This window comes from Leptodactylus fuscus, chromosome 8, assembly GCF_031893055.1.
Source record: "Leptodactylus fuscus isolate aLepFus1 chromosome 8, aLepFus1.hap2, whole genome shotgun sequence".
NCBI lineage: Eukaryota > Metazoa > Chordata > Amphibia > Anura > Leptodactylidae > Leptodactylus > Leptodactylus fuscus.
In genome coordinates this window covers 97,484,764-97,506,447 of record NC_134272.1, presented here as the reverse complement: position 1 = coordinate 97,506,447, position 21,684 = coordinate 97,484,764, and the positions used below count along the sequence as shown (strand labels likewise).

General features: G+C 42.5%; 1 protein-coding gene across 1 annotated transcript in view; it reads left to right on the top strand.

Moving 5' to 3' along the window:
* Positions 1–21,684, top strand: part of GPR39 (G protein-coupled receptor 39) — a 227,429-nt gene that overhangs the window by 204,013 nt on the left and 1,732 nt on the right. The window lies entirely within an intron of this gene.

Here is a 21,684-nt window from a genome sequence, read left to right as displayed (position 1 = left end):
CACGCAGATATACAGAGACCCGCAGATATATATATACACATGCAGATACATATATACACACGCAGATATATATATATACACACGCAGATATACAGAAACCCGCAGATACATATATACACACGCAGATATACAGAGACCCGCAGATACATATATACACACGCAGATATACAGAGACCCACAGATACATATATACACACGCATATATACAGAGACCCGCAGATACATATATACACAGGCAGATATACAGAGACCCGCAGATACATATATACACACGCAGATATACAGAGACCCGCAGATACATATATACACACGCAGATATACAGAAACCCGCAGATACATATATACACACGCAGATATACAGAGACCCGCAGATATATATATATACATGCAGATACATATATACACACGCAGATATATATATACACATGCAGATATACAGAAACCCGCAAATACATATATACACACGCAGATATACAGAGACCCGCAGATGTATATATACACACGCAGATATACAGAGACCCGCAGATATATATATACACACGCAGATATACAGAGACCCACAGATACATATATACACACGTAGATATACAGAGACCTGCAGATACATATATACACACGCAGATACATATATACACACAGATATACAGAGACCCACAGATACATAGATACACACGCAGATATACAGAGACCCGCAGATACATATATACACACGCAGATATACAGAGACCCGCAGATACATATATACACACGCAGATATACAGAGACCTGCAGATATATAGATACACACGCAGATACATATATACACACGCAGATATACAGAAACCCGCAGATACATAGATACACACGCAGTTACATATATACACACGCAGATACATATATACACACAGATATACAGAGACCCACAGATACATAGATACACACGCAGATATACAGAGACCCGCAGATATATAGATACACACACAGATACATATATACACACGCAGATATACAGAAACCCGCAGATACATATATACTCACGCAGATATACAGAGACCCGCAGATACATATATACGCACGCAGATATACAGAAACCCGCAGATACATATATACACACGCAGATACATATATACACACGCAGATATACAGAGACCCGCAGATACATATATACACACGCAGATATACAGACCTGCAGATACATATATACACACGCAGATACATATATACACACGCAGATATACAGAAACCCGCAGATACATATATACACACGCAGATACATATATACACACGCAGATATACAGAGACCCGCAGATACATATATACACACGCAGATATACAGAGACCCGCAGATATATATATATACACACGCAGATATACAGAGACCTGCAGATACATATATACACACGCAGATACATATATAAACATGCAGATATACAGAGACCTGCAGATACATACACTCACCGGCCACTTTATTAGGTACACCATGCTAGTAACGGGTTGGACCCCCTTTTGCCTTCAGAACTGCCTCAATTCTTGGTGGCATAGATACAACAAGGTGCTGGAAGCATTCCTCAGAGATTTTGCTCCATATTGACATGATGGCATCACACAGTTGCAGTCGCAGATTTGTCGGCTGCACATCCATGATGCGAATCTCCCGTTCCACCACATCCCAAAGATGCTCCTCTATTGGATTGAGATCTGGTGACTGTGGAGGCCATTGGAGTACAGTGAACTCATTGTCATGTTCAAGAAACCAGTCTGAGATGATTCCAGCTTTATGACATGGCATTGCATTATCCTGCTGAAAGGAGCCATCAGATGTTGGGTACATTGTGGTCATAAAGGGATGGACATGGTCAGCAACAATACTCAGGTAGGCTTTGGCGTTGCAACGATGCTCAATTGGTACCAAGGGGCCCAAAGAGTGCCAAGAAAATATTCCCCACACCATGACACCACCACCACCAGCCTGAACCGTTACCGATACAAGGCAGGATGGATCCATGCTTTCATGTTGTTGACGCCAAATTCTGACCCTACCATCCGAATGTCGCAGCAGAAATGGAGACTCATCAGACCAGGCAACGTTTTTCCAATCTTCAATTGTCCAATTTCGATGAGCTTGTGCAAATTGTAGCCTCAGTTTCCTGTTCTTAGCTGAAAGGAGTGGCACCCGGTGTGGTCTTCTGCTGCTGTAGCCCATCTGTAGCCTCAAAGTTGGACGTACTGTGCGGCGTTCAGAGATGCTCTTCTGGCTACCTTGGTTGTAACGGGTGGCTATTTGAGTCACTGTTGCCTTTCTATCAGCTGGAACCAGTCTGGCCATTCTCCTCTGACCTCTGGCATCAACAACGCATTTCCGCCCCCCACAGAACTGCCGCTCACTGGATGTTTTTTCTTTTTCGGACCATTCTCTGTAAACCCTAGAGATGGTTGTGCGTGAAAATCCCAGTAGATCAGCAGTTTCTGAAATCCTCAGACCAGCCCTTCTGGCACCAACAACCATGCCACGTTCAAAGGCACTCAAATCACCTTTCTTCCCCCCCATACTGATGCTCGGTTTGAACTGCAGGAGATTGTCTTGACCATGTCTACATGCCGAAATGCACTGAGTTACCTCCATGTGATTGGCTGATTAGAAATTAAGTGTTAACGAGCAGTTGGACAGGTGTACCTAATAAAGTGGCCGGTGAGTGTATATACACATGCAGATATACAGAGACCCGCAGATACATATATACACACGCAGATACATATATACACACACAGATATACAGAGCCCCACAGATACATAGATACACACGCAGATATACAGAGACACGCAGATATATAGATACACACGCAGATACATATATACACACGCAGATATACAGAGACCCGCAGTTACATATATACACACGCAGATATACAGAGACCTGCAGATTCATATATACACACGCAGATACATATATACACATGCAGATATACAGAGACCCACAGATACATATATAAAATCAAATCAAAAAGCTTTATTGGCACGTCCGAATAGATATTTGGCATTGGCAAAGCTAGTAAAGTGGGAGGGGGGGGGGGGGTTGGATTCGGGTGGGTGAGTGGTAGGTATGGAGGGGTGGGGTGGGTGGTTTGGGGTATAACAGTCCATGGAGTCTCATCTTCCTCTTAGTTGGTGACTGCTATATGGGGAGGTGGGGGTGGGGCGGGTGTATTGGGATAAATATAACAGTCCGTGGAGTCTCATCTTCCTCTTCGTTGGTGACTGCTATATGGGGAGGTGGGGGTGGGGCGGGTGTATTGGGATAAATATAACAGTCCGTTGAGTCTCATCTTCCTCTTCGTTGGTGACCGCTATATGGGGAGGTGGGGGTGGGGTGGGGCGGGTGTATTGGGATAAATATAACAGTCCGTGGAGTCTCATCTTCCTCTTGGTGACCGCTATATGGGGAGGTGGGGTGGGGCGGGTGTATTGGGATAAATATAACAGTCCGTGGAGTCTCATCTTCCTCTTAGTTGGTGACCGCTATATGGGGGGGTGGGGTGGGTGTATTGGGATAAATATAACAGTCCGTGGAGTCTCATCTTCCTCTGGTTTGGTGACAGCTGGACACGTATTGGGCAGCGATCTCCACAGTGGCCTCTTCTTCTCCCAGTAGGATGTAGAGTTTCCTCTTCTCCCAGTCTGGGTTGTGGGCAGAGAGTCTTTGGTAGTAGACGGCCCTCACAGCTGAGTATTTGGTGCAGTGTAGCAGGAAGTGGGTCTGGTCTTCTAGGACCCCCTGGTCACAGTGCTGGCACAGTCTCTTCTCCCGTGGCTTGTACGTCTGCCTGTATCGCCCCGTCTCTATCTCTAGGTTGTGGGCGCTCAGTCTGTATCGGCTCAGGGTCTGTCTGTGCTTGGGGTGGCGTATTCTCTCCAGGTAGGTGGCCATGGTGTAGTCCCTTTGTAGGGATTGGTACACATTGGTGAGTTTCTTGGAGTTATTGCGCTTCTCCATTCCTCGATGTACCGCTCTCTGTCTCTCTCAATGACTCCTTTTATTTGAGCCTTGTTCAGGGCATGTTGGGGCTTTTGGCTTGGCAGATGGCAGATGCTTGGTTGGGGGGGTATCAGTTTTTCTCTGGGCACTGTGGCTCAGCCAGGCTTGGTGGTGGTAAGAGCCAGGACTGCTGCCCTGTATGTGTGTCCAGAATGATAGCGCCCTCTTCTGTATGGTGAGCCATAGGGGGAGTCTGCCTAGCTCTGCCCTGCAGGCCATGTTGGTGGTGTTGCGATGGACATGGAGCAGGTATTTGCAGAACTCCAGGTGGAAGTTCTCTGTTGGGCTGGAATCCCACCTTGACTGGTCTGGGTAGGTGGCTGGGCCCCAAACCTCACTGCCATAGAGAAGGATCGGGGAGATGACAGCGTCAAATATCTTCAGCCAGACCCTCACCGGTGGTTTGAGGTGGTACAGTTGTCTTCTGATGGCGTAGAAGGTTCTGCAGGCTTTTGCTTTCAGGGTTTCTATTGCTGCTTTGAAGCTTCCAGATATACAGAGACCCGCAGATACATATATATATATATATATATATATATATATATATATACATGTAGATATACAGAGACCCGCAGATACATATATACACACGCAGATGGAGCAGTTTGCCAAAGAAGAAGGGTCTAAGATTCCAGCAGAGCCTTGTAAGAAACTCATTGCTGGTTAGCGGAAGCGGTTGTGCGCAGTTATTGTGTCTAAAGGTTGTGCTACCAAGTATTAGGCTGAGGGCGCCAATACTTCTGTCCGCACCAGTTTTGGAGTTTTGTGTAAAATGATCAATGATGTGACTTTTTTTTCATTCTCTTTTGTGTTTTTTCATTGCAAGCAAAATAAGTGAAGATATTACCAAAGAGTTTGTGCTTGTAATCATTATCTGGGGACAGCGAGGATTATCTGACAGGACTGCGGGGGGGCGATACTTATACTGTATATACCCTGTGTCACTTATATACTATATAAGAGTTTGTGCTGTGTAATCATTATCTGGGGGACAGCGAGGATTATCTGACAGGACTGCGGGGGGCGATACTTATACTGTATATACCCTGTGTCACTTATATACTATATAAGAGTCTGTGCTGTGCAATCATTATCTGGGGGACAGCGAGGATTATCTGACAGGACTGCAGGGGGCGATACTTATACTGTATATACCCTGTGTCACTTATATACTATATAAGAGTCTGTGCTGTGTAATCATTATCTGGGGGACACCGAGGATTATCTGACAGGGCTGCAGGGGGCGATACTTATACTGTATATACCCTGTGTCACTTATATACTATATAAGAGTTTGTGCTGTGTAATCATTATCTGGGGGACAGCGAGGATTATCTGACAGGGCTGCAGGGGGCGATACTTATACTGTATATACCCTGTGTCACTTATATACTATATAAGAGTCTGTGCTGTGTAATCATTATCTGGGGGACAGCGAGGATTATCTGACAGGGCTGCAGGGGGCGATACTTATACTGTATATACCCTGTGTCACTTATATACTATATAAGAGTCTGTGCTGTGTAATCATTATCTGGGGGACACCGAGGATTATCTGACAGGACTGCAGGGGGCGATACTTATACTGTATATACCCTGTGTCACATATACTATATAAGAGTTTGTGCTGTGTAATCATTATCTGGAGACACCGAGGATTATCTGACAGGACTGCAGGGGGCGATACTTATAGTATATAAGTGACACAGGGTATATACAGTATAAGTATCGCCCCCTGCAGTCCTGTCAGATAATCCTCGGTGTCTCCAGATAATGATTACACAGCACAAACTCTTATATAGTATATGTGACACAGGGTATATACAGTATAAGTATCGCCCCCTGCAGTCCTGTCAGATAATCCTCGGTGTCCCCCAGATAATGATTACACAGCACAGACTCTTATATAGTATATAAGTGACACAGGGTATATACAGTATATAAGAGTCTGTGCTGTGTAATCATTATCTGGGGGACAGCGAGGATTATCTGACAGGACTGCAGGGGGCGATACTTATACTGTATATACCCTGTGTCACTTATATACTATATAAGAGTCTGTGCTGTGTAATCATTATCTGGGGGACAGTGAGGATTATCTGACAGGACTGCAGGGGGCGATACTTATACTGTATATACCCTGTGTCACTTATATATTATATAAGAGTCTGTGCTGTGTAATCATTATCTGGGGACACTGAGGATTATCTGACAGGACTGCAGGGGGCGATACTTACACTGTATATACCCTGTGTCACTTATATATTATATAAGAGTCTGTGCTGTGTAATCATTATCTGGGGACAGCGAGGATTATCTGACAGGACTGCAGGGGGCGATACTTATACTGTATATACCTGTGTCACTTATATACTATATAAGAGTCTGTGCTGTGTAATCATTATCTGGAAACACCGAGTATTATCTGACAGAACTGCAGGGGGCGATACTTTTGGCCAACACTGCATACACACATGCAGATATACAGAGACCCGCAGATACATACACTATGTGATGAAAAGTATCCGGACACCCGGCTGAGAATGACTTACAAGTTTGTGGCGCCCTCTATGGGTAATGCTGGATACAATATGGTGTCGGCGCACCCTTAGCCTTGATGACGGGTTCCACTCTCGCAGGCAGACGCTCAATCAGGTGCTGGAAGGTTTCTTGGGGAATGGGAGCCCATTCTTCATGGAGTGCTGCACTGAGGAGAGGTATCGATGTAGGTCGGTGAGGCCTGGCACCAAGTCGGTGTTCCAAAACAGCCCAAAGGTATTCTATAGGATTCCAGTCAGGACTCTGTGCAGGCCCGTCCATTACAGAGATGTTATTGTGGTGTAACCCCTCCGCCACAGGCCGTGCAGTATGAACAGGTGCTCCATCGTGTTGTAAGAGGCAATCACCATCCCCGAATTGCTCTTCAACAGTGGGAAGGCAGAAGGTGTTTAAAACATCAATGTCGGCCTGTGCTGTGATAGTGCCACGCAAAACAACAAGGGGTGCAAGCCCCCTCCATGAAAAACACGACAACACCATAACACCACCGCCTCTGAATGTTACTGTTGGCACTACACACGCTGGCAGATGACGTTCACCGGGCATTCACCATACCCACACCCGGCCATCGGATTGTCAGATTGTGTACCGTGATTCGTCACTCCACACAATGTTTTTCCACTGTTCAATCGTCCAATGTTTACGCTCCTTACACCCAGCGAGGCGTCGTTTGGCACCGACCTGCATGATGTGTGGCACCCAATCACCTGACCACGTTCCAAGTCCGTGAGTTCCGCGGCGCGCCCCATTCTGCTCTCTCACAATGTCTAATGTCTACTGAGGTCGCTGCTATGGAGGACCTGGCAGTAGGGGGCAGCACAATGCACCTAATATGAAAAATGGATGTGTTTGGGGGTGTCTGGATACTTTTGATCACATAGTATACAGTATATACACACACAGATATACAGAGAGCCACAGATCCATATTGTGGAGAACGGCTCAGGTAGATGCTTGTAGCCATGCAGGACACAAGGACACAGACACTGGGTTACACACAAGTTCAGGCTTTATTCACATGTAACACATACACTGCCTGTACAAAGCCACAGGATAAACAAAACCCTTCTTGGCTGAGAAACTAACTTAAATGTAAGGAAACGTGTCCCTGACTATACAGGAGACTGGCTACCAGACGCCCACCTTGGCAACAACAATAGGTGGCACAGTGCCTGCTTTGTATGGTCAGTTTGGACAGGTCAGCTCTGTCAGTGCCGCACTCCGAGTCCTCACACACAGACTAATATCAGGCCTGGATTACACAGCCGACCTCCCTGGTGGGGGTCTCTACCAAACACCCTTTAGCTGCCTGGCTGGGACATACCTGTCTTCTCAGACCACCCTCTTCTATTCTCTCAATATAAACACACAGATATACAGAGACCCGCAGATACATATATACACACGAAGATATACAGAGACCCGCAGATACATATATACACATGCAGATATACAGAGACCCGCAGATACATATATACACACGCAGATATACAGAGACCCGCAGATACATATATACACACACACGCAGATATACAGAGACCCGCAGATACATATATACACACACACGCAGATATACATTGACCCGCAGATACATATATACACACACACGCAGATATACAGAGACCCGCAGATACATATATACACACACACGCAGATATACAGAGACCCGCAGATACATATATACACACGCAGATATACAGAGACCCGCAGATACATATATACACACGCAGATATACAGAGACCCGCAGATACATATATACACACGAAGATATACAGAGACCCGCAGATACATATATACACACGCAGATATACAGAGACCCGCAGATACATATATACACACGCAGATATACAGAGACCCGCAGATACATATATACACACGCAGATATACAGAGACCCGCAGATACATATATACACACGCAGATATACAGAGACCCGCAGATACATATATACACACGCAGATATACAGAGACCCGCAGATACATATATACACACGCAGATATACCTACACCAAAAATATGCCTTTAGATTTTTGCACAGGGCTGCCATTAAAGGAGCGCTATCATTGGGAAAAGTCATTTTTAGATAAGCACATCCTTGCACAGGCTTTAGAAAGGCGATTCCACACTGACCTTCTGTATGTAAATTGCCTCAGTAGGTTTTGAATTGACCGTTTTTATTCATATGCTAATTAGGCTCCAGCAAGCACTGTCTGCTATGTGTGTACAGCGGGAGAGGCTGCTGATGTCTCATCTCTCTGCTCTCTCACACACACATAGCAGAGAGTGCTTGCTGAGACTTGTGGTGCTCAATGAGACTTCTGCCTTTGCAAGTATATGCTTAGTTAAAAGTGATTTTCCCCAATGATAGAGCCAATTTAAAATTAAATGAGGTTTCCTAAACCAGTCTGGATCCATTCCACCTTTCTGCACAAAACTCCTTGAACTGATTCCCTTTTCTTCTGAATGTTCTATTTCCTTTGTGCAGTCTCAGAAAACTCAACTATGTTGGGAGATAAAAAAAATAGTCCAACGACTACTGCGATCTGTAACTGTGTGCGGACATCACTGGATTATCTATCCATCATCTATCTATCTATCTATCTATCTATCTATCTATCTATCCATCTCCTATCTATCCATCTCCTATCTAACTATCTATCTATCTATCTCCTATCTATCCATCTCCTATCTATCCATCTCCTATCTATCCATCTCCTATCTATCCATCTCCTATCTATCTATCTATCTATCTATCTATCTATCTATCTATCTATCTATCTATCTATCTATCTCTCTCCTATCTATCTATCTATCTCCTATCTATCTATCTCCCATCTATCTATCTCCTATCTATCTATCTATCTATCTCCTATCTATCTATCTATCTATCTATCTATCTATCTATCTATCTATCTCCTATCTATCTATCTATCTATCTATCTATCTCCTATCTATCTATCTATCTATCTATCTATCTATCTATCTATCTCTCTCCTATCTATCTATCTATCTATCTATCTATCTATCATCTATCTATCTATCTATCTATCTATCTATCTATCATCTATCTATCTATCTATCATCTATCTATCTATCTATCTATCTATCTCCTATCTATCTATCTATCTATCTATCTATCTATCTATCTCCTATCTATCTATCTATCTATCTATCTATCTATCTATCTATCTATCTCTCTCCTATCTATCTCTCTCCTATCTATCTATCTATCTATCTCCGATCTATCTATCTATCCATCTCCAATCTATCTATCTATCTATCTATCTCCGATCTATCTATCTATCTCTGATCTATCTATCATCTATCTATCTCCTATCTATCATCTATCTCCTATCTATCATCTATCTCCTATCTATCATCTATCTATCTCCTATCTATCTATCTATCTATCTATCTCCTATCTATCTATCTATCTATCTATCTACCTTCTATCTATCTATCTCCTATCTATCATCTATCTATCTCCTATCTATCATCTATCTATCTATCTATCTATCTATCTATCTATCTATCTATCTCCCATCTATCTATTTATCTCCTATCTATCTATCTATCTATCTATCTATCTCTCTCCTATCTATCTCTCTCCTATCTATCTATCTATCTCCTATCTATCTCCTATCTATCTCCTATCTATCTATCTATCTATCTATCTATCTATCTATCTATCTCTCTCCTATCTATCTCTCTCCTATCTATCTATCTATCTCCTATCTATCTCCTATCTATCTATCTATCTATCTATCTATCTATCTATCTATCTATCTATCTATCTCCTATCTATCTCCTATCTATCTCCTATCTATCTCCTATCTATCTATCTATCTATCTATCTATCTATCTATCTATCTATCTATCTCCGATCTATCTATCTATCCATCCATCTCCAATCTATCCATCTCCAATCTATCTATCTATCTATCTATCTATCTATCTATCTATCTATCTCCTATCTATCTATCTATCTATCTATCTATCTCCTATCTATCTATCTATCTATCTATCTATCTATCTATCTCTCTCCTATCTATCTCTCTCCTATCTATCATCTATCTATCTATCTATCTATCTATCTCCGATCTATCTATCCATCTCCAATCTATCCATCTATCTATCTATCTATCTATCTCCTATCTATCTCTCTCCTATCTATCATCTATCTATCTATCATCTATCTATCTATCTATTTATCTATCTATCTATCTATCTATCTATCTCCGATCTATCTATCCATCTCCAATCTATCCATCTCCAATCTATCCATCTATCTATCTATCTATCTATCTCCTATCTATCTCCTATCTATCTATCTATCTATCTCCTATCTATCATCTATCTATCTCCTATCTATCATCTACCTATCTCCTATCTATCATCTATCTCCTATCTATCTATCTATCTATCTATCTATCTATCTATCTATCTATCTATCTCCTATCTATCTCCGATCTATCTATCTATCCATCTCCAATCTATCTATCTATCTCCTATCTATCTCCTATCTATCTATCTATCTATCTATCTATCTCCTATCTATCTATCTATCTATCTATCTATCTATCTATCTATCTATCTATCTATCTCCGATCTATCTATCTATCCATCTCCAATCTATCTATCCATCTCCAATCTATCTATCTATCTCCTATCTATCTCCTATCTATCTATCTATCTATCTATCTATCTATCTCCTATCTATCTATCTATCTATCTATCTATCTATCTATCTATCTCCGATCTATCTATCTATCCATCTCCAATCTATCTATCCATCTCCAATCTATCTATCTATCTCCTATCTATCTCCTATCTATCTATCTATCTATCTATCTATCTATCTATCTATCTATCTATCTCCTATCTATCTATCTATCTATCTATCTATCTATCTATCTATCTCCTATCTATCTATCTATCTCCTATCTATCTATCTATCTATCTCCTATCTATCTATCTATCTATCTATCCATCTATCCATCTATCCATCTATCTATCTATCTCCTATCTATCTATCTTCTATCTATCTATCTATCTCCTATCTATCTATCTCCTATCTATCTATCTATCTATCTATCTATCTCCTATCTATCTATCTCCTATCTATCTATCTATCTATCTATCTATCTATCTCCCATCTATCTATTTATCATCTATCTATCTCCTATCTATCATCTATCTATCTCCTATCTATCATCTATCTATCTCCTATCTATCTATCTATCTATCTATCCATCTCCAATCTATCCATCTCCAATCTATCCATCTCCAATCTATCTATCTATCTATCTATCTATCTATCTATCTATCTATCATCTATCTATCCATCTCCAATCTATCTATCCATCTCCAATCTATCTATCTATCTCCTATCTATCTCCTATCTATCTATCTATCTATCTATCTATCTATCTATCTATCTCCTATCTATCTATCTATCTATCTATCTATCTCCTATCTATCTATCTATCTATCCATCTCCTATCTATCTATCTATCTATCTCCTATCTATCTATCTATCTATCTATCTATCTATCTTCTATCTATCTATCTATCTATCTCCTATCTATCTATCTCCTATCTATCTCCTATCTATCTATCTATCTATCTATCTATCTATCTCCTATCTATCTATCTATCTATCTATCTATCTATCTCCTATCTATCTATCTCCTATCTATCTCCTATCTATCTATCTCCTATCTATCTCCTATCTATCTATCTATCTATCTATCTATCTCCTATCTATCTATCTATCTATCTATCTATCTATCTATCTCCTATCTATCTATCTCCTATCTATCTATCTATCTCCTATCTATCTATCTATCTATCTATCTATCTATCTCCTATCTATCTATCTATCTATCTCCTATCTATCTATCTATCTCCTATCTATCTATCTATCTATCTATCTATCTATCTCCTATCTATCTATCTCCTATCTATCTATCTATCTATCTATCTATCTCCTATCTATCTATCTATCTATCTATCTATCTCCCATCTATCTATCTATCTCCCATCTATCTATTTATCTCCTATCTATCTATCTATCTATCATCTATCTATCTCCTATCTATCATCTATCTATCTCCTATCTATCTATCTATCTATCTATCTATCTATCTATCTATCTATCTATCTCCTATCTATCTATCTCCTATCTATCTATCTATCTATCTATCTATCTATCTATCTCCCATCTATCTATTTATCATCTATCTATCTCCTATCTATCATCTATCTATCTCCTATCTATCATCTATCTATCTCCTATCTATCTATCTATCTATCTATCTATCCATCTCCAATCTATCCATCTCCAATCTATCCATCTCCAATCTATCCATCTCCAATCTATCTATCTATCTATCTATCTATCTATCTATCTATCTATCTATCTATCTATCTATCTATCTATCATCTATCTATCTATCTCCTATCTATCTATCTATCTATCTATCTCCTATCTTTCTATCTATCTATCTATCTATCTATCTATCTATCTATCTATCTCCTATCTATCTATCTATCTATCTATCTATCTATCTATCTATCTATCTATCCATCTCCAATCTATCCATCTCCAATCTATCCATCTCCAATCTATCCATCTCCAATCTATCCATCTCCAATCTATCTATCTATCTATCTATCTATCTATCTATCTATCTATCATCTATCTATCTATCTCCTATCTATCTATCTATCTATCTAGCTTTCTATCTATCTATCTATCTATCTATCTATCTATCTATCTATCTCCTATCTATCTATCTATCTATCTATCTCCTATCTATCTATCTATCTATCTATCTATCTATCTATCTCCTATCTATCTATCTATCTATCTATCTATCTATCTATCTATCTATCTATCTATCTCCTATCTATCTATCTATCTATCTATCTATCTCCTATCTATCTCCTATCTATCTATCTCCTATCTATCTATCTATCTCCTATCTATCTATCTATCTATCTATCCATCCATCTGTGCCTCATACCCTAATCGAAGTATTACAGCGCCTTACATCTGCTGATTCTGGGGTGTTACATGTCTCTCTATCTGATATTAATGGCATCTACACACATCCCATAATGAGCATATGAGCAGCGCACATGTCTATGTCATGGTTCTAGCGCAGATAATTCATAGAAGAACACATCAGCATGTTATGATTCCAATACAGACAATCCATAGAGCCCACATGACCCTGCCCTCATCACGTACAGATAATCCATAGGGAACATGAGGGTGTCATACTATCATCGAGTATAGATGATCCATAGACAACACATGACCATGTCATCATCAAATACAGATCATCCATAGTTTTCCATAATCCCAGTACACATGATCCATACACAGCACATGACCGTGCCATAATCCCAGTACACATGATCCATACACAGCACATGACCGTGTCATAATACCAGTACATATGATCCATACACAACACATGACCGTGCCATAATACCAGTACACATGATCCATACACAGCACATGACCGTGCCATAATCCCAGTACACATGATCCATACACAGCACATGACCGTGTCATAATACCAGTACGCATGATCCATACACAGCACATGAGCGTGCCATAATACCAGTACACATGATCCATACACAGCACATGACCGTGCCATAATCCCAGTACACATGATCCATACACAGCACATGAGCGTGCCATAATACCAGTACGCATGATCCATACACAGCACATGAGCGTGTCATAATACCAGTACATATGATCCATACACAGCACATGAGTGTGCCATACCACCAGTAAACATGATCCATACACAACACATGACCGTGCCATAATACCAGTACACATGATCCATACACAGCACATGACCGTGCCATAATCCCAGTACACATGATCCATACACAGCACATGAGCGTGCCATAATCCCAGTACACATGATCCATACACAGCACATGAGCGTGCCATAATCCCAGTACACATGATCCATACACAGCACATGACCGTGTCATAATACCAGTACGCATGATCCATACACAGCACATGAGCGTGCCATAATACCAGTACACATGATCCATACACAGCACATGACCGTGCCATAATCCCAGTACGCATGATCCATACACAGCACATGAGCGTGCCATAATACCAGTACGCATGATCCATACACAGCACATGACCGTGCCATAATACCAGTACACATGATCCATACACAGCACATGACCGTGCCATAATACCAGTACACATGATCCATACACAGCACATGAGCGTGCCATAATACCAGTACACATGATCCATACACAGCACATGAGCGTGCCATAATACCAGTACGCATGATCCATACACAGCACATGACCGTGCCATAATACCAGTACACATGATCCATACACAGCACATGACCGTGCCATAATACCAGTACACATGATCCATACACAGCACATGACCGTGCCATAATACCAGTACACATGATCCATACACAGCACATGACCGTGCCATAATACCAGTACACATGATCCATACACAGCACATGACCGTGTCATAATACCAGTACACATGATCCATACACAGTACATGACCGTGCCATAATCCCAGTACACATGATCCATACACAGCACATGACCGTGTCATAATCCCAGTACACATGATCCATACACAGCACATGAGCGTGCCATAATACCAGTACACATGATCCATACACAGCACATGACCGTGCCATAATACCAGTACACATGATCCATACACAGCACATGACCGTGCCATAATACCAGTACACATGATCCATACACAGCACATGACCGTGCCATAATACCAGTACACATGATCCATACACAGCACATGACCGTGCCATAATACCAGTACACATGATCCATACACAGTACATGACCGTGTCATAATACCAGTACACATGATCCATACACAGTACATGACCGTGCCATAATCCCAGTACACATGATCCATACACAGCACATGAGCGTACCATAATACCAGTACACATGATCCATACACAGCACAGGAGCGTGCCATAATACCAGTACACATGATCCATACACAGCACATGAGTGTGCCATAATACCAGTACACATGATCCATACACAGCACATGAGCGTGTCATAATACCAGTACACATGATCCATACACAGCACATGAGTGTGCCATAATACCAGTACACATGATCCATACACAGCACATGACCGTGTCATAATACCAGTACACATGATCCATACACAGTACATGACCGTGCCATAATCCCAGTACACATGATCCATACACAGCACATGACCGTGTCATAATCCCAGTACACATGATCCATACACAGCACATGAGCGTGCCATAATACCAGTACACATGATCCATACACAGCACATGACCGTGCCATAATACCAGTACACATGATCCATACACAGCACATGACCGTGCCATAATACCAGTACACATGATCCATACACAGCACATGACCGTGCCATAATACCAGTACACATGATCCATACACAGCACATGACCGTGTCATAATACCAGTACACATGATCCATACACAGTACATGACCGTGTCATAATACCAGTACACATGATCCATACACAGTACATGACCGTGCCATAATCCCAGTACACATGATCCATACACAGCACATGACCGTGTCATAATCCCAGTACACATGATCCATACACAGCACATGAGCGTACCATAATACCAGTACACATGATCCATACACAGCACAGGAGCGTGCCATAATACCAGTACACATGATCCATACACATCACATGAGCGTGCCATAATACCAGTACACATGATCCATACACAGCACATGAGTGTGCCATAATACCAGTACACATGATCCATACACAGCACATGAGCGTGCCATAATACCAGTACACATGATCCATACACAGCACATGACCGTGCCATAATACCAGTACACATGATCCATACACATCACATGAGCGTGCCATAATACCAGTACACATGATCCATACACAGCACATGAGCGTGCCATAATCCCAGTACACATGATTCATACACAGCACATGACCGTGCCATTATACCAGTACACATGATCCATACACAGCACATGAGCGTGCCATACCACCAGTACACATGATCCATACACAGCACATGAGCGTGCCATACCACCAGTACACATGATCCATACACAGCACATGAGCGTGCCATAATACCAGTACACATGATCCATACACAGCACATGACCATGTCATAATCCCAGTACACATGATCCATACACAGCACATGAGCGTACCATAATCCCAGTACACATGATCCATACACAGCACATGAGCGTACCATAATCCCAGTACACATGATCCGTACACAGCACATGAGCGTGCCATAATCCCAGTACACATGATCCATACACAGCACATGAGCGTGCCATAATCCCAGTACACATGATCCATACTCAGCACATGAGCGTGCCATAATACCAGTACACATGATCCATACACAGCACATGAGCGTGCCATAATACCAGTACACATGATCCATACACATCACATGAACCTGCCATAAACCCAGTACACATGATCCATACACAGCACATGAGCGTGCCATAATCCCAGTACACATGATCCATACACAGCACATGACCGTGCCATAATCCCAGTACACATGATCCATACACAGCACATGAGCGTGCCATACCACCAGTACACATGATCCATACACAGCACATGAGCGTGCCATAATCCCAGTACACATGATCCATACACAGCACATGAGCGTGCCATAATCCCAGTACACATGATCCATACACAGCACATGAGCGTGCCATAATCCCAGAACACATGATCCATACACAGCACATGAGCGTGCCATAATACCAGTACACATGATCCATACACAGCACATGACCGTGCCATAATACCAGTACACATGATCCATACACAGCACATGAGCGTGCCATAATACCAGTACACATGATCCATACACAGCACATGACCGTGCCATTATACCAGTACACATGATCCATACACAGCACATGACCGTGTCATAATCCCAGTACACATGATCCATACACAGCACATGACCGTGCCATAATCCCAGTACACATGATCCATACACAGCACATGAGCGTGCCATAATACCAGTACACATGATCCATACACAGCACATGAGCGTGCCATACCACCAGTATACATGATCCATACACAGCACATGAGCGTACCATACCACCAGTACACATGATCCATACACAGCACATGAGCGTGCCATACCACCAGTATACATGATCCATACACAGCACATGAGCGTACCATACCACCAGTACACATGATCCATACACAGCACATGAGCGTGCCATACCACCAGTACACATGATCCATACACAGCACATGAGCGTGCCATACCACCAGTACACATGATCCATACACAGCACATGAGCGTGTCATAATCCCAGTACACATGATCCATACACAGCACATGACCGTGCCATTATACCAGTACACATGATCCATACACAGTACATGACCGTGCCATAATCCCAGTACACATGATCCATACACAGCACATGACCGTGTCATAATCCCAGTACACATGATCCATACACAGCACATGACCGTGCCATAATCCCAGTACACATGATCCATACACAGCACATGATCGTGCCATAATACCAGTACACATGATCCATACACAGCACTTGACCGTGTCATAATACCAGTACACATGATCCATACACAGCACATGACCGTGCCATAATACCAGTACACATGATCCATACACAGCACATGACCGTGCCATAATACCAGTACACATGATCCATACACAGCACATGACCGTGTCATAATACCAGTACATATGATCCATACACAGCACATGAGCGTGCCATAATACCAGTACACATGATCCATACACAGCACATGACCGTGCCATAATACCAGTACACATGATCCATACACAGCACATGACCGTGCCATTATACCAGTACACATGATCCATACACAGCACATGACCGTGCCATAATCCCAGTACACATGATCCATACACAGCACATGAGCGTGCCATAATACCAGTACACATGATCCATACACAGCACATGACCGTGCCATAATACCAGTACACATGATCCATACACAGCACATGAGCGTGCCATAATCCCAGTACACATGATCCATACACAGCACATGAGCGTGCCATAATCCCAGTACGCATGATCCATACACAGCACATGACCGTGCCATAATCCCAGTACGCATGATCCATACACAGCACATGAGCGTGCCATAATCCCAGTACGCATGATCCATACACAGCACATGAGCGTGCCATAATCCCAGTACGCATGATCCATACACAGCACATGACCGTGCCATAATCCCAGTACGCATGATCCATACACAGCACATGACCGTGCCATAATACCAGTACGCATGATCCATACACAGCACATGACCGTGCCATAATACCAGTACGCATGATCCATACACAGCACATGAGCGTGCCATAATACCAGTACGCATGATCCATACACAGCACATGAGCGTGTCATAATCCCAGTACACATGATCCATACACAGCACATGACCGTGCCATTATACCAGTACACATGATCCATACACAGCACATGACCGTGCCATAATACCAGTACGCATGATCCATACACAGCACATGACCGTGTCATAATACCAGTACATATGATCCATACACAGCACATGAGCGTGCCATAATACCAGTACGCATGATCCATACACAGCACATGAGCGTGCCATAATCCCAGTACGCATGATCCATACACAGCACATGACCGTGCCATAATACCAGTACACATGATCCATACACAGCACATGAGCCTGCCATAATACCAGTACACATGATCCATACACAGCACATGAGCGTGCCATAATACCAGTACACATGATCCATACACAGCACATGAGCGTGCCATAATACCAGTACACATGATCCATACACAGCACATGAGTGTGCCATACCACCAGTACACATGATCCATACACAGCACATGAGCGTATCATAATCCCAGTACACATGATCCATACACAGCACATGACCGTGCCATAATACCAGTACACATGATCCATACACAGCACATGAGCGTGCCATAATACCAGTACACATGATCCATACACAGCACATGAGCGTGCCATAATACCAGTACACATGATCCATACACAGCACATGAGCGTGCCATTATACCAGTACACATGATCCATACACAGCACATGACCGTGCCATTATACCAGTACACATGATCCATACACAGCACATGAGCGTGCCATAATACCAGTACACATGATCCATACACAGCACATGAGCGTGCCATAATACCAGTACACATGATCCATACACAGCACATGACCGTGCCATAATACCAGTACACATGATCCATACACAGCACATGAGCGTGCCATAATACCAGTACACATGATCCATACACAGCACATGAGTGTGCCATAATACCAGTACACATGATCCATACACAGCACATGAGCGTGCCATAATACCAGTACACATGATCCATACACAGCACATGAGTGTGCCATAATACCAGTACACATGATCCATACACAGCACAGGAGCGTGTCATAATACCAGTACACATGATCCATACACAACACATGACCGTGTCATAATCCCAGTACACATGATCCATACACAACACATGATCGTGTCATATTACCAGTACACATGATCCATACACAACACATGACCGTGTCATAATCCCAGTACACATGATCCATACACAACACATGACCGTGCCATAATCCCAGTACACATGATCCATACACAGCACATGAGCGTGCCATAATACCAGTACACATGATCCATACACAGCACATGAGCGTGCCATAATACCAGTACACATGATCCATACACATCACATGAGCGTGCCATAATCCCAGAACACATGATCCATACACAGCACATGAGTGTGCCATAATCCCAGTACACATGATCCATACACAGCACATGAGCGTGCCATAATACCAGTACACATGATCCATACACAGCACATGAGCGTGCCATTATACCAGTACACATGATCCATACACAGCACATGAGCGTGCCATAATCCCAGTACACATGATCCATACACAGCACATGAGCGTACCATAATCCCAGTACACATGATCCATACACAGCACATGAGCGTGCCATTATACCAGTACACATGATCCATACACAGCACATGAGCGTGCCATAATACCAGTACACATGATCCATACACAGCACATGAGCGTGCCATAATCCCAGTACACATGATCCATACACAGCACATGAGCGTGCCATAATACCAGTACACATGATCCATACACAGCACATGACCGTGCCATAATACCAGTACGCATGATCCATACACAGCACATGACCGTGCCATAATACCAGTACACATGATCCATACACAGCACATGAGCGTGCCATAATCCCAGTACACATGATCCATACACAGCACATGAGCGTGCCATAATACCAGTACACATGATCCATACACAGCACATGACCGTGTCATAATCCCAGTACACATGATCCATACACAGCACATGAGCGTGCCATAATCCCAGTACACATGATCCATACACAGCACATGAGCGTGCCATTATACCAGTACACATGATCCATACACAGCACATGAGCGTGCCATAATCCCAGTACACATGATCCATACACAGCACATGAGCGTGCCATAATACCAGTACACATGATCCATACACAGCACATGACCGTGTCATAATCCCAGTACACATGATCCATACACAGCACATGAGCGTGCCATAATCCCAGTACACATGATCCATACACAGCACATGAGCGTGCCATTATACCAGTACACATGATCCATACACAGCACATGAGCGTGCCATAATACCAGTACACATGATCCATACACAGCACATGAGCGTGCCATAATCCCAGTACACATGATCCATACACAGCACATGAGCGTACCATAATACCAGTACACATGATCCATACACAGCACATGAGCGTACCATAATACCAGTACACATGATCCATACACAGCACATGAGCGTGCCATAATACCAGTACACATGATCCATACACAGCACATGACCATGCCATTATACCAGTACACATGATCCATACACAGCACATGACCGTGCCATACCA